Source organism: Tachypleus tridentatus, chromosome 7, assembly GCF_004210375.1.
Source record: "Tachypleus tridentatus isolate NWPU-2018 chromosome 7, ASM421037v1, whole genome shotgun sequence".
Lineage (NCBI taxonomy): Eukaryota > Metazoa > Arthropoda > Merostomata > Xiphosura > Limulidae > Tachypleus > Tachypleus tridentatus.
The window spans coordinates 86,316,379-86,330,474 of record NC_134831.1 but is presented as its reverse complement, the minus strand read 5'-3'; the positions used below and the strand labels follow the sequence as shown (position 1 = coordinate 86,330,474).

General features: G+C 29.8%; 1 pseudogene across 1 annotated transcript in view; it reads left to right on the top strand.

Annotated features, from left to right (window-relative positions):
• The window catches only part of LOC143257713 (putative inorganic phosphate cotransporter), an 88,470-nt pseudogene that overhangs the window by 67,276 nt on the left and 7,098 nt on the right, over positions 1 to 14,096 (top strand). The window contains exons 2-6 of the transcript XR_013031986.1: positions 3,267 to 3,500; positions 6,571 to 6,724; positions 6,798 to 6,859; positions 12,415 to 12,441; positions 13,547 to 13,661. The product of XR_013031986.1 is annotated as a putative inorganic phosphate cotransporter (transcript). The remainder of the gene's footprint in view (positions 1 to 3,266; positions 3,501 to 6,570; positions 6,725 to 6,797; positions 6,860 to 12,414; positions 12,442 to 13,546; positions 13,662 to 14,096) is intronic.

Genomic DNA, 14,096 nt, shown 5'->3' with positions numbered 1-14,096 from the left:
AAATTCAAAACGGATTATTTGCATGTAACAAAGTTAAAGAAAGGTACAGAAAAAAATAAAATCGGGAAGCACATGATAGAAGTTAACGGGATGATTGGATAAAAATGATAAATAATCAGGATCAGGATGATTTAGTAATAATGAGTTGATTCTAGAAATTTTACGTATAACACATAAATTTTGTATTTGTAAGCCATTCATAATTATACACGTTAGTATTAATTAATATATCATTTTTCAGATGAAAATATTATTTTTAATTTTATAACAATTACAAATATATTATACAAACATACTTTTGTGCTTGAAATTAAAATCAATGAAGATAAGAGAATATGTTGTCATATTATAATTCATTTTATTGTTATGTTGAAGTTAAGCTTTATTTATAAGTAATTACAAATATAGATATTTTATTAAACAAACATTTATTTTACCCTGTACAGTAAGTTCTTGCTATGTTATTGTATTTTTGAGACTGAACATTACCCAAGTGCAATTCTAATATAAATATCTTAATAAATATTTGACAATGGTTATATTCCCTTCTAGCATCTAAAGGAAGAACGTATTACAAAACAGTTTATCGTTGACTTGGATCAGTTCATAATACTGTAATATAAAATAAAATCTAAGAAAGGTAAAACGTAACTTACTAAAAAAAAACGTATCTGAAGATGTCAGACCCAGAGGTAGTGGAATAGAGTAAAAGTAAATACCTTCCCGCAACTGACTAAAAACTTGTTGGTGGTTTTAAACATCAGATGTGTTATTAAATTCTTCTTTTCTTCAGTTTTTACTTATAAAGACTTAAGTAATATTCTCCATCTTGAACAACTGATATATGAAAATAAAATTAACTAGAAAATTGTATAAATTCTGCAGTTTATTTCTTAAAATAAAATTGGGAAGTTTAAAGAATGATAAGTCCTCTGGATCAAATAATATTTCCCCGAGAATTTTAAAGGAGGCCAAGAGCTAGATATACGAGCCACTTATCATAATATACAAGTGCCAACAGATTGTAAATTAGCTAATGTACTCCTATCTTTAATGGAATTAATATAGAAGTTGTCTCAGTAATTATAGGTCTGTTAGCCGTATGTCAGTTGTTGGCAAGTTTTGATAATATTTGTAAGACAAGGTTTTCTCTCAATGAAATCATGTTGACCATCTGATAAAATTGTAAAGTTTTTAAATGACTTTGCAAAGTATCTTCTATCAGACAGTCATCACGGTTTCACTAAGGGAAGGTATTGCCTTACAAATATTTTAAAATGCTTCGAAAAGTTTACTGCATATGTGGATGAGGGTAAAGACGTAAATTTGGTGTATCTGGATTTTAAGAAAGCATTTGATAAAGTGCCACATAAAAGACTTGTAAAGAAACTTATCTCTGAAGAGTTGAGGGATAAGTTAACTAACTAAATGGAAGAGTGGCTTGATTGAAGAAGGCAGAGGGTTGTTATAAATGGAGTTCATTCAAACTAGATTAATGTTGCGATTGGTGTTGCTCAGAGCTCTGTCTTAGAACTGTTGCTCTTTTTGAATTACATTAATGACAGGGATGAAGGAATGGTCAATAAATGGTGTTGCTGACTGTGAAGAGGATGCTGCTGCTTTACAAAAGGATTAGTTATTGAATTTGGTGACTAAATGGCAGATGGGTTTTAGTTAAGATAAATGCAAGATATTGCGCGTGGTTATCACAATTTGAATTATAAATACAAATTGGATGGGAATAACCTTGACAGTGTTATGATCTTAGTATAATAGTTGATCAGTTCTTAAGTCCTCTAAACAGTGTGCTATTGCTAGTAGTAGGGCAAGTAAGATTTCAGAAATACTGAACACAGGTCTAAAGAGATTATAATGCCATTGGTTAGGCCACATTTGAAATGGAGGAGTTGTCATCTGATTGAAGTGCTTGAGATTGTAAAAGGAATGAATAATGTTTATACATCAGTGTTTTTCATACTTAAAGAATTAAAGAACTAAGGAACACAACTAAGACAGTTTTATTTTTCAAATAGAGAGGTTGACCTACAGAACGAGCTGTCTTCAGATATTGTAGAGGTAGTAAATTTGAGTTAGTGTGAAAGAAATGTGAGTAATAAAGGCTGAGTTTAATTAATTAATTTAATAAACTTAGTTTGGCTTAGAAGATGGGACAGCCAAGATGGACCAATAGGTCTCTTATTGTCCCTACATATTATGTTATGTTATGTTGAATGGGGCTTAAACCTGGCAATGTACAGTATCTTCACCACTGCGTGAGTCTTACTTCCACATCAACCTGTCATACTAAGATGCATTTTAAATTACTAACAGTGCAATTTGTATCTTTTAATACTGTTTGTCTGTCCTTTATATGTAACACTCTTTGTTTGGAAATAAACACGTTTTCCTTATAAGTCTGAGTTCGACAAAGAGAAATGAAGTTTGCTGTAACATTTTGCAACAAATAGTGTTTATGTTTGTGCTTTACCGTCATATTGTTTTGTAATTATAATAAAAATAGTTGATTACTTAATAACGAATGCTAAAAACTTTAACATAAGTACAAATTTTGGCAAAGTAGGAGCGATCTTCAGTCAAAACAGTTTTATTTTTCTGGCATGGTAGTAGGCATTTGAAACTGGTTCCCTTCGGATGTTGCGAAAACAGTAAAGTTGAATGAGTTTAAGAAAAAGCTTGGTAACTATACGAATGACAAAGGCTGGGTTTAAGATTTTCCATTAAATTTACTTACTTAATAGTTTTAGTTCAGTTTAGAGGAAAGAACAGCTGAAGTGGACCAATAGGTTTCTTGTTGTCCCTGAACCGGTAGTTTAAACTTACACGATGTTAATAATCTGAAAAAGGAAAAAAATATTGATGCTTTTCATAGCTGAATAATGTTCTCATATCATTAAAACTGTAGAAAAACTATGAGTACTAAATATTCAATTTGTTATGTTCGAGCATAAACGCTTATGTGTAATATTTTAATATTAAATATATACTATACGCTGTAAGCCAAAACAGAATTTGTTATTGGAATCTTTCTTAAATATTTCGGTGTTGATACGTTGGACTCAGACTTGTAACCGATACAACCAATACTACACATCTTACTAATACAGAGGTTATCCTATAATATCACCAAAAGAAAGTTCGAGTACCTGTTGTAATTGAGAATGAGACAGAAAAATGTTTAAAATGAATTTGTAGGTAAACCCTTCATGCAGTCAAAAACTCTTAATTTTCCTTCCATGCTATTCCAGGAAGGGTAGTTTATCTGGGATGAATACACTCAAGGAATCATATTGGGGTGCTTCTATTTTGGCTACCTTATAACAAACCTGTTTGGAGGCACGCTAGTAAAGAGATTTGGTGATAAAAGAGTATTTGGTTTGGAAATTCTTCTTTCATCTGTACTAACGCTTCTGACACCTCTGTCACTACAGCTGCCTATTGGAGTTTTTATTGCAAAACGAATAGTAGAGGGTCTTGGTCAGGTAAGAACACATAACTTATTTAAAGTAAACAAATATTTTAAAATTTTGGAAATTAATGTTACTGACATGAATTATTTTGTTCCTTTTTAAGGAAGGAGAGTTTATCTAGGATGAGAACACTCAAGGAATCATCACAAGTTGCTTATATTCTAACAAACCTACTCAAGATCATTCTATCAAAGATATTCGGTAATATAATAATATTTGGTTAACAATTTTTTGATACCTGTACTGTGGATCATTACGGTTTATCACATTGAAGGTAATAGAGGGTTAGCTAGAGTTAGGGAAACACTCTTTAAATTCTGCAAACCTGAATTATACTAACTTTTAAGGCCAGCGTTCCGATTGAAACAAAACGTTTTTCCGCTCGAATTTTCCAGTGAGTTTAAAATTAATCTTAAGCATCACTTGTAACATACTTAATCATTTTATTTCCACATGTTTAGTTTTAAAACCACAGTTTAAACTGGCAATAATGAAATATAGATCCGGCGAATACAAAGTCTGCAAACCTGAATTACATACTAACGCTTAAAGGGGAATATTCCTATTGACACAGGCCCAGCATAGCTGTTGATTAGGGTGCTCTGCTCGCAGGTTCAAATGCTCCTCCTACCGAACATGCTCACCTTTTTTGCCGTGATGGCATTATAGTGTGACGGTTAATTCTACTATTCGTTGGTAAAAGTGCAGTTCCAAGAATTCGAGGTGGGTGGTAATGAGTAGCTGCCTTCCCTGTTGTTTTTCGCTCCGAAATTAGGGACGTCGAGCGCAGATCTTCATTGTGTTGCTTTGCGCGATATTTAAATAAAAACCAAACCTGTTGAAATAAAACGTTTGATTCGTGTTTTTTCGCGTGTCAATGGATCTATAATAAATCTTAAGCTTCAGCTGAATCAAATCTAAAGGTTTTTATATTCATGTACTTAGCTTTAAAACTTTAATTGTTCAACTGAAAGAAATGGGATTTAAATCCGCCATCCATTGTGACATTTGAACATGTATAACGACCTAAACACGGTATTTGCGATTTTCTATGATAAGTGTTTTTACAGATAATTATTATTGGTACTAAACTCAACATAATCACCTCGAATATGACGTTTTATTTTTTCTGATTCTGGTATCTAAACCTATACATTTGCCTGATATCTGAACATACTGTCTCCCTGTAAGTAACTGGACAATTTTAAAATACAAATAAATTCTTTACATACAGTACCTGATTCTGATGTTCAGTTACAATTCTCGTCTATATATATGAATGTTATTATATATATAGTCGAGTTGAAGACACACAAGTATACGGGTTTCAACTTAAACACTATCGACTGCTCAAAATAATGAATGACCAACAACTGAACATAAAAATATTGTTTTATTTATTTGATTAGCACTTTGCAACAACAAAACTTGAAGAAAAGAAATATAAAACTTAATAACCTATTTTATTCAAAATCAGAAACGGTGGCAAATAGTCTTGGTAGCTTTGTCATAAATATAAAATACAAAATAGTGCTCTTGGAAGTAATTACAGAATATAATAATATATTTCACTTTTATTTATACTGCAAGAAACACATGAGCAAAAGTAAACTTAAAAACAAATCGTAACTTCTTTCATTTCCAACGTATCAATAACATATAAATGTATTTGTTTCGTTCGTTGTACGTTTTAAAGATTTGTTAGTTTTTTTTAATTTCGCGCAGAACTACATGAGTTAAACTTAAGAACATCTACGAATTAGACATTTGCGAATATATATAATAAAAAGGGTATTCGTTCTTCCATGAGAGTTTTGAATTCAATGAAAAAACTTGACAAAAAAATTGAAATACTTAAAAGCTGACGGAAAGACCGATGGTTTAACAAATAAGATCTTTCATCTAATGATACAATATAAAAATTATTTTGATCACAAAAAGTTACGAGAGCATAAATCCAAATGAATACTGCTAAATCACTTTTGGATAAACACTTTGGATAATTACAAAGCTACTGAAGTATGCGCGTCCTCTAGACGGAAGTTATATAAATTGATGATTAATGAAATGTTAACTTAGAACATGAAAAATTGTTTTATTTATATGTAATTGTAGAAAGCGCCAAAACTCCCATAGACCCAATGAACCTCCATATGAAATTTGGTGAAGATCTATTCATACCGTGCGAAGTAGTCACATGGACGTACAACACACAGGATTATTATATTTATATATATTTTCGGGAAACAAGTGAACAAACAATTGAATTTTGTTAATAGATTAATTGTTATGGTACATACTGTTAAAAGTTTCTTGAAATACATATATAAAAGAAACATCGGAGTAGGAAAGGTTCTCATTTTAAATAAAAGAAGTAGTTGTATGAACTTATTCCATAATAAATATTGAAAGTATTCGAGCAATATATTAATTTAATTAATTTTTTTTCATTACAAAGTGTAACCCGTAGTAAAATATATTTAATCAGTAAGTAAACTGAAAACGATACCATTAATTATATTAAACTCTTTGGCCTATTTGAACATAGGTGGTGTAAAAAGTGTTAATTTGTTAATATCTATTTTCAAAATCCTTTTATTTTCTGTTACATTTAATTTTGTTGAAGTTTTCTCCATACTCAGTATTTGTTAATGAGTGGCACTAAAAATTGGAGTTAATGCGTTTAAACCAAAACACTTATTTGTGTCTTTCAATTTTTTTCTATTCTATTAATCTTGGTCGATTTTTTATCTTATCTTTCATTTTATAGGTAGCGTATTTTTCGTCGCTTTTTAACAAGTCTTTTATATCAGTACCTCCTACATGATTGTCAGAAAGTTCAAATTTAAATGTATCGTAATTTTGTTTTTTGTAACTTATTGCGACATCTACATTTGTGTATGTGTTTCCTTTTCGAAATAATATGACTTAAACAAAAGCCGTGATGTCACGAACCAGTTAATGAAACATAAGTTGTTTTGTTACTTTTGGTGGAAGGAACTGTTTTCATGGAACCTTAGTTTTGATTTGAGAATTTATATTATTTTCCCAGGTCATAATGAACCAAGCTATGTAATCTTTATTGGCAAGATGGATTCCAAAATCTGAACTAAGTTCAGCGAGTACAATTGTCTACAACGGCGCTCAGATTGGCACTGTTGTCACAATGCCCTTGACTGGTGTATTGTCCAACTCTGATTTTCTTGGTGGCTGGCCATCTTCTTTCTACTTATTTGGTTAGTATGTTGTCTTTTAGGACACAATTTTTCTAAACTTATATTTATAATTTATCTTTTTTTTTTAATAAAGGTGCAATTTTCTCTCCCCCAAAAAAATCTCACATTGAGAAATTTCTGAGAGTTTTGAAGAACGTAAAGTAACTATAATGCTGTAAATTATGAAAATCTGAGAAAGTGAAACGATTAAAAATTGCTGAAAGTGTAAAACAAAGTAACTGAAACACGAAATGGTCGCAATATGGGCCACATGTGATGTATTGTACAGAGAAATACGAAAGTATATCTTTTGATAAGATTAAAGATATATTATAAATAATTCTTAGAACAAATTTCCAGTGTATGTATTTTGCAAATGGATACTATTAGCAGGTGTGCAATACGCTAGACTTGAATATGGGCAATGTATGTTTGTGTTTTACAAAAGTGGACAACATTACTATACTTTTGTAAGATTGTATATAGATTTCAATTCATTTCAACTTATCTTTATGTTTTTCATTTATATATTTAACTATATTTAATTGTTTTACAAAAGCGGATGTTTGTTTGGTTTTAATTTCGCGCAAAGCTACACGAGAGCCAGCAGTCCCTAATTAAGCAACGTACTATTTTACCAATAAATAGTGGAATTAATCGTTACATATAACGCCCTCGCGGCTGATAGGGTGATCACGTTTGATGTGGTGGGCATTCGACATCGCAACCCTCAGATTGCAGGTCGAGCGCTCTAACCACCTGGACATGCCGGGCCACAAAGGTGGATGATGCTACCAAATAGAATGTATTACAAAGGTTCTCTAGGCGGATGGTATTACTTAGCAAATCATGTTATTATGGTTAATGCTGGTACAATAGAGAAACAGATTGTTTAGTAGGAGTCCATTGTAGTGTGTCTCAATGTGTTTTAACATGTGATTAATCAACAACATTGTAGTGTAGTTTCAATTATACATCTTAAAAAGATACAAGTAAAACCATAATTGTGAAGAGAGCACTATTATAGCTAAACGTATTACATAGGTCTCTTTCTTTCTCACATACTATATTAATTCATTATATACAGGAGATAAGTGTTATAGAATAGCCAATAATTTACTTTACATACTCTTGCTATTATCTCTCCTGAAAGGATTTTCTCATACCTAATATTTCATTTTTATAACCATGAAACAATTAATTGTTCACATTTAACACACTGTAGTATAGTTTTTACTTCTATATCTAATTTTAGTGGCACACATTTTGCACTTCCTTACATTTTGTACTAAATCATTTATTGCTAATTTATTTCTATAATCAATATATGCTATAAAATATCTTAATCATGAAAAAGGTGCTTATTTAAACCTCTAAGTAATATACAATAATTTCATTTTTTCATTTATAAGTTGATTTATTCCACTAAAGTTTAAAGGATCTATGTAAACAGGTAGGTTTAACCATAACTGTTCTTATCTTTTTATATGCATTTTCACAAATGTTTTTTTTAATTTGTTCTGTTTGACCACTTACATGTTAGAAGAAGTATATACTGTATGTATTATTACATTGGGCTGTAAGATAGTATTTTACTAAGATGTTATAATAAATAGTATGTAAATGTCTTTTGAATGGTTATTAATATTTGTTTTGGTATATGTGATGCTTGTTAAGTCTGTGATTTAACTTAGATATATTAATGATAGCATGGTGAAACATTAGTTTTATATAATACTTCTCCAGTGGTGTAGTGGTATGTCTGCAGACTTACAATGATAGAAATATATAGTACACATAGCCCATGGTGTTGCTTTTTTACCTAATTACAAGCAAACAAAAAATTATATAAGAAGTATAACTGGAGAGTTTTTCAGTTATTCAAACATACTTGTTAAAAACTAAAATTCATAGAGTGTAATTTACCATAAAAGACTAGCTAGATGTATATTGGTCGGTATTTTATGAATTAAGATGAATAATATATTATTTTATCTTGTAATTTTGTTAATAAAGGTTTTTTGCATGTATGATACGTAAGTCTGTGATGTTACATGTATTAATTATAAAATATTGGACTATGATGAAATATAACACAAGTTTTATATAAAAATATAAATGGAGATTTGTAACATATATCAAAAATACTTGTTAAAGATTGATATTCATGGGATATAATTCATCATAGAAAACTAAAGTAGACACATAATTATCTGAAATTTGATCTTTAGACTGACTTGTTACTAATGATTAACATATCTGATGATCTTTCTGTAAAGAATACGTGAGAGATAATGCATCACTTGTTACAATAGCATTCCTTCAAAATCTAAGTAAATATCTGTTTGAAATGTAAGCTAGTTTTCCTGAGCTTACAAACTGAAATCTTACATGTATTTAACATGTAGTGTGAAAAATAATATTATTGGTACCACAGATAATAATGTTTGACTATAATGACATGTTTAAATCCTTTATTTATGTAGTAAATATCTTTAGTACGATGTCTCGTGATCAGTTAAGTGTTTGTTTTCACACAGTCTTAGTCAAATGAATATTATAAACTTTAATAGAAATATTAATATGAACAAAACGTTGCATGAAAGGTAATTCAATAATTTGTAAGTTCAAGTCTATTAATATTGAAGTTTTCTGAAAATAAACAGTGAATATGTTGCATTTGCAAAACATGGAAGAATAATCACTTGATTTATAATTAAAACTTATTATAAAGTTATAAATAAAATATTATATTTTGCTCATATTTATAATAGAACCCATAATGACACTGCTTCTGTCTAAAGAGTTTTGACAGAAAACAAATTAGAGACAATATTATCTAGTGAAGTTCCCGGTTAAAATCCGCAGTTACGATCACACCTTATTTGGTGATTATGATTGGGGTCGTTGTGCTGATGCTTGTTTTCTTTGATAATTTTTGTTAATACATAACATCTTGAAGATAACTGGTTGATCACATGATACCTAAGAGATAATATTTATTTGATGTTATTCATGAGTTTAATATGAGTTCAACGACACAGATAATAACCTTTATATTTCAATATTTGCTATTGTTGTTGTTTTTTTCTTGAAATAACAATGCTGCCTTGATAACAATAGTGATTGCAGTTCGTAGTGATTTAGTAATTTTATCAATAGCTATGATATATTCCTAAAGAAGTGATACTAATTTTTTTAAGTTCCGACTAAAACTTATAGATTTAATAATGTTTGTTTATGATTCCAGGTGGAACCTGAAAGAAATATTTTATTTTATTCTATTCAAAGACACGCAAAACACTTATTGTCATACACAGGATTTCTTTTTATTCTACCAGAAAATTCTTTATCAGATTCAAAACCTCTTACTCTGGAAAAAAATACATAAAACTATCCTCGTGAAAAACAGGTTTAGCAATATAAATACAAATGTCAAAGTCTTGCCTTGCAACTTGTTTATAGTCATAGAATATGAAAGTATAATTGAGAGCTATTTTTTGTCTGAGTTGAAAAGGTATATTTCTATCTAAAGGGTTCAATGTTATTCGAGGAATGAACCTCTATTTATCGAGATCTGTCATGTATCCTCGAAGAATACAGCTTCCAAGCTTCCACTCTTGTTCTATTACAAAGTCCTTGTTTGAAATCTAGTTTTGTTGCACTATTATAATAAGTTCATTTATCTTAGAGCTAACATTAGTTAAGCCCGTATTAAGCACGGTTAATAATCGATAAAGAGACAGACTAAAACCGTAACATGTATATGTTTTGTTTTTTGCTTTAGTTTAGTTAAGACTAAACTTTATCATATACTTAATACTATAAATAAATAATTAATACGTTGTTGTACAAAACATCTATTATTATGAGATATTTATTTACACCATTTACAACTGTTTACATCCATTGAAATGAAGAGTATGCACATTTCATTTTCAGGACACAAAAACTAAGTAATATTATAAAATTATTTCAGGATAGATAATTATAAGAGTATGCAGAAAATAAATTATTGGTTATTCTACAATTTTTATCTCATTGAAATAGTATATTACTAAATAAAGTTAGTATGTGTGATAAAAACTGACATATACAATACTTTATGCCATAATAGTTCTCCCATTAAAATAATGGCCTTACTTGCAACTTTTTAAAACATATAATTAAGTCTAGACTATGTCAGAGCTTTACGTACGTAAGGTGGGATTCTTTTACAATAGGTGTCTGTGACTTGTTGGCAATAAATTCGAACAATAGACGGACAGCACACGATCCACTTGTTTTAAACTAATAGCTTCAAAGCAAGTCAAACGTATGTACAAAAATTCTTTACACTATAGAATATCACAATTATATCTAAAACTCTAAATAATTCTCTTTTTTAGTCAAGAGTAAACATATGATGAATCAATTATTTAAAATCCTGTTGACAAAAAGAATTATTTTCATATGTTCTGTTGCTTGCTCTAATACTCTTGTTATGAAAACTAAATAATAATTAAATATTAAATCACGAATTAAACTAAATAATAACTCTTATATTTATATATCCAACAAACTACAATTAATGACTTAATCACACGTTGAGACACCCAACGATGAACTCGTCAACCTGTTGAACAATCCGTTTAAAGATACACCATCTGTTCTAGCAGCACTAATCTCAATACTACGATTTGCCTAGAAATACCATCCGCCTACAGTACCTTAGTGACACATTCCAGTTTTGTAAAATTTATGTAACACAGTTAAATGTATAAATAAAACATATAACTATGTGTTGAGACCAGTAAAAATCTACATGTAGTCCTAAGACAGTATTGTAACACTGTATAGCTAGAAAAACACCACAAGGTTTTCTAAAATACATGTAATACAAATGCACACATACATTAAATGTATAAACATGAATTGAGACATATTAAAATCTATATGCAATTCTACAAAAGTATAGTAACGCTGTCCGCCACGCTGTATCTACCGCAGAGACTGAATGTAGAATTTTTAGTAGTATAAGCCCATTGAATCATCAGAAAATCAGATGTTCACAAACTTGATAGTTTTTGCGTGGATAACTACGACTAGTAATTTTAAGTAATTATGCTTTTCGTAACTATCATTATTTTATAATTATCTTATTTAGTTTGGATTTTATTATTATTGTGGATCAGAAACCAGACCTTTATTTACCAGGTGCAATCACTTGTGTGAGCAGCATCTTCTGGATTTTAATTGTTCATGATTTTCCCTTGGATCATCCGTGAATATCCAAACAGGAAGTCATGGAGATACAAGCAGAAAAAGGAATTCAAAATAACAGGGAAATGGTAAAATGATTTAATGGAGATATTAAAGTCACATTTTATTTGTTGTTTATGAGATATATATAATGTATTTGTTTAGTTCCAGTGTTAATATGTTTTTTCATTTTTAAATTGAAAATTGTTACTTCTTATAAACTGCCTGTATAATAAAAATTAAAATATTTAGATATATATATATACGAATAAAAACATGCTTTTTTACACCTTTAAATACAGTAATATAATATGCAATTAACCCAAGATAACATTACAAAAAAGGAAAACAAATCAATCCCCTGGAAGCAAATCCTGACTTCTTTTCCTGTGTGGGACGTGATAATAGCACACTACGGAAATTCCTGGGGATTCTATAAAATTCTGATTGACTAACCAACTTACCTGAAGAACATTTTACACTTCGACAATGAACAGGTAAGAATTATATACATTTATAATTAAAATGTATATCAACTTGGCAGAGTGTAAAAAATGGGACTTTATTTATTTCGAAATGTTGCATTTTGGAATTTCTTGAATGAGATTTTTTGTTTAATTGTAGATCCGTATATATTTCTCACATATGAAAATTTATTTAATACAAATTTCAATTTATTTTGTTTTGAAGTTAAGTATTCTTTGTTATATATATCTATTACGGCATTACAGTAAAACCCACAAGAAAGTGTACGATTTCGTGACTTGGGAGTGGCGAAACTATCAGCGTACCCTAGTTGCGACTATAAAAATTAATAGTTTACATCCCCTAGTGGCACAAATACGCTGCTCACTTCAGAGCCATGGATAAGTATAACCATCATATCTCACTATTCGTTCAAATAAGAATATCCCAAGATCTAACAATGGGTGTTGTTAATTAACTGCTTTCTAGAGGTTCTCTAGCTTTACAATCACGCGAAACTTTTATTTTTTTTAAATAGGCGTAAATTTTACATAAAAAGAAATATAGTAGAAAAAGTGAATATTTTAATATTTGCCCATGAATAAGAAAAATTTCTTATTTTTGCTGACACATATGAAAAGTACATGATATGTTTGGTGTGAATTTCAAGTAAAGATTGGTTCGAATATTTTGCCTTGATATATGCACTTTTTTTTTTCAACAACGTCAAAGTTTCAAACGCAGTTTCACACAAGTGTGAAGTTATAAATGAAAGATATTAAAAATGTTAAAGCAGCAATGTCAGATAACGATTTGTACTGTTCTGTAACTTTTACATAAAAAGTGTTTAAAGAGACATTGGAAAACATTTCTTCACAAGGAAATTTAATTACATCTTTTTCCTTTATTAAAACTGTGCAGAGTTTACACCTGACTGTTTATAGATTTATCATCCGCTGCTTATTGAGGGTACTATCAGTAAAACGTATCTGAAGTTGTGTAGCTGTGATGTTCTTCAACAGCAGCTAGAACTCTTGTCAACTCTGATAAGAAAGCTAGTGGAAAGTAGCAGTAAACGTTAATCAGAAGGTTTGAAAACGTTTTCTATTTACCCCTTTCTTTATTCATTTTCTACAGAATGGATTATTATCTGCTCTGCCTATTGGCTGCTTAGCGGGGTATATTGTAGATTTGGTTTATCACAAAAACTGGTTTAGACTGACCGTGTTAAGGAAAATGTCTAATTCTTTTGGTAAGTTTTTAACGTTTATATACACATTTTTTTTACTTCAGCGAATTAAGTTATTGTTTAAAATAATTATTCTGTAATATACACCACGTTTCAAAGCAATTTTGAGACCTGAGAAAGAAAACAAACAAATTCAACCTCCTTCTGAAATTTTCTTTGTTTTAGGAAACTTGCCTTAATTATACGCAAACTACAACCATGATATTTTCTGAAACTACTGTTCATAATGCTAGTGGTTTAAGGGTTAAGTTAATCTTAATCTCGATGGGTAAAGACTATATGCGGGTATGTGTTATAATATACCCCAAACGAGTATCCAATTCATTATGTTAATTAAATGTCAAAATATATTAATTTTGTATATTTTGGCAATATGATTGATGTACACAGTTTTCTTTCTTAACGCATATCTATACATAACAATTTATAATAATGGAT